Source organism: Arachis duranensis, chromosome 10, assembly GCF_000817695.3.
Source record: "Arachis duranensis cultivar V14167 chromosome 10, aradu.V14167.gnm2.J7QH, whole genome shotgun sequence".
NCBI lineage: Eukaryota > Viridiplantae > Streptophyta > Magnoliopsida > Fabales > Fabaceae > Arachis > Arachis duranensis.
The window spans coordinates 79,163,352-79,166,068 of NC_029781.3; the positions used below are offsets into that span (position 1 = coordinate 79,163,352).

At 34.6% G+C, this 2,717-nt stretch overlaps 1 non-coding gene across 1 annotated transcript; it reads left to right on the forward strand.

Annotated features, from left to right (window-relative positions):
* Nucleotides 1–155: 155 nt before the first annotated feature.
* Nucleotides 156–263, forward strand: LOC127743539 (small nucleolar RNA R71). Its single transcript, XR_008004926.1, has one exon. It is a non-coding gene; the product is annotated as a small nucleolar RNA R71 (small nucleolar RNA).
* Nucleotides 264–2,717: the final 2,454 nt, after the last annotated feature.

Consider the following 2,717-nt stretch of genomic DNA (forward strand, 5'->3'; position numbering starts at 1 on the left):
TACATGAATTGGTTATTAGCAACCATTTCAATGAGTTCTTGAGCTTCTGCAGGCGTCTTCTTCAGATGAAGAGATCTTCCAGCAGAGCTGTCCAATGACATCTTGGACAGTTCAGACAGACCATCATAGAAGATACCTATGATGCTCCATTCAGAAAGCATGTCAGAAGGACACTTTCTGATCAATTGTTTGTATCTTTCCCAAGCTTCATAGAGGGATTCACCTTCCTTCTGTCTGAAGGTTTGGACTTCCACTCTAAGCTTACTCAATTTTTGAGGTGGAAAGAACTTTGCCAAGAAGGCATTGACTAGCTTTTCCCAAGAGTTCAGGCTTTCTTTAGGTTGTGAGTCCAACCATATTCTACCTCTGTCTCTTACAGCAAAAGGGAATAGCATAAGTTTGTAGACCTCAGGGTCAACCCCACTGGTCTTAACAGTGCAACATATTTGCAAGAATTTAGCTAAAAACTGATGAGGGTCTTCCAATGGATGTCCATGGAACTTGCAATTCTGTTGCATTAGAGAAACTAATTGAGGCTTGAGCTCAAAGTTGTTTGCTCCAATGGCAGGGATAGAGATGCTTCTCCTGTAGAAGTTGGGAGTAGGTGCAGTAAAGTCACCCAGCACCTTCCTTGCATTGTTGGCATTGTTGTTGTTTTCGGCTGCCATGGTTTCTTCTTGTTTGAAGATTTCTGTTAGGTCATCTACGGAGAGTTGTGCTTTAGCTTCTCTTAGCTTTCGCTTCAAGGTCCTTTCAGGTTCAGGGTCAGCCTCAACAAGAATGCTTTTGTCTTTGCTCCTGCTCATATGAAAGAGAAGAAAACAAGAAAATATGGAATCCTCTATGTCACAGTATAGAGATTCCTTGAGGTGTCAGAGGAATAGAAGGGGGAGGTAGAAGAATTAGGATGTGAGAAAAAGGGAAGAATTTTAGAAAATAAGTTAAAAGATTTTGAAAAAGAATTTTGAAAATTGATTGATGATTTTCAAAAACTAAGAGTGGGAAAGAAATTAAGTGATTTTTGAAAAAGATTTTGAAATTAGAAATCAAAAAGATATGATTAAAAACATTTTGAAAAAGATGTGATTAAAAAGATATGATTGAAAATATATAGTTTTAAAAAGATATGATTGAGAAGATATGATTGAAAAACAATTTAAAAAGATTTGATTTTTAAAATCAATGACTTGGCTAACAAGAAAAGATATGATTCAAACATTAAACCTTTCTCAACAGAAAAGGCAACATAGTTGAAATGTTGAATCAAATCATTAATTGTTAGCAAGTATTTTTGAAATTGGAAAGAAATTGATTTTGAAAATATATGCTTGAAAAGATATGATTTGAAAAAGATTTGATTTTGAAAAATTATGAAAACTTGAAAAAAATTTGAATTGAAAACAAAATCTTCCCTCTTGTGCGTGGCGTTAAACGCCTAGAATGGTATCCATTCTGGCGTTTAACGCCCAAAATGCTACCCTTTTGGGCGTTAAACGCCCAGCCAGGTACCCTGGCTGGCGTTTAAACGCCAGTTTCCCTTCCTCACTGGGCGTTTTGAACGCCTAGCTTTTTTTGTGTAATTCCTCTGCTGTATGTTCTGAATCGTCAATTCTCTGCATTATTGACTTGAAAAGACACAAATTAAATTTTTTTTTGGATTTTTAATGATGAGGAAAAATCAAAATGCAACTAAAATCAAATAAACAATGCATGCAAGACACCAAACTTAGAAGTTTATATACTACTGACACTAAGAAGTTGAGAATGCATAAGAGAAACAACAAAACACACAAAACAAGAGAATTTCAAGATCAGAGCAAGTAAATCATCAAGAACAACTTGAAGATCAATAAAGACACATGCATGAATGCAAGAAGAACAGAAACATGCAATTGACACCAAACTTAAAATGAGACACTAGACTCAAACAAGAAATATTTTTGGTTTTTATGATTTTGTAATTTTTTTGGATTTTTCGAAAATTATATGAAGAAGAAAATAAAGAGATTCAAAATTTTTAATAAGAATTCCAGGAATCATGCAATGTTAGTCTAAAGCTTTAGTCTAAAGGTAGCCAAGCTTCAGCAGTACATTGCATTCAAGAGCTAAATTGATGAAGATCAATTAGCTTTCGTGATGATGAGAACATCACCTTGAAACACTAGAATTCATTCTTAAAAATTCTAAAAAATACCTAATCTAAGCAATGATGAACAGATAATTTATACGCTTTTTGGCATTATTTTTAGTATGTTTTTAGTATAATCTAGTTAGTTTTTAGTATATTTTTATTAGTTTTTAGTTAAAATTCACTTTTCTGGACTTTACTATGACTTTACTATAAGTTTATGTTTTAGTATTTTTATAAGTTGTGATCCAAAGTAAAAAGAGTGTGCTTAAGAACCCTGGACACCTCTAATTGGGGACTCTAGCAAAGCTGAGTCACAATCTGAAAAGGTTCACCCAATTATGTGTCTGTGGCATGTATGTATCCGGTGGTAATACTGGAAGGCAGAGTGCTTTGGGCCACAGCCAAGACTTGTACACTGGCTATGTTCAAGAATCATTATACTCAACTAGGAGAATCAATAACACTATCTGAGTCTGAGTTCTTATAGATGCCAATCATTCTGAACTTCAAAGGATAGAGTGAGATGCCAAAACTGTTCGGAGGCAAAAAGCTACTAGTCCCGCTCATCTAATTGGAGCTAAGTTTC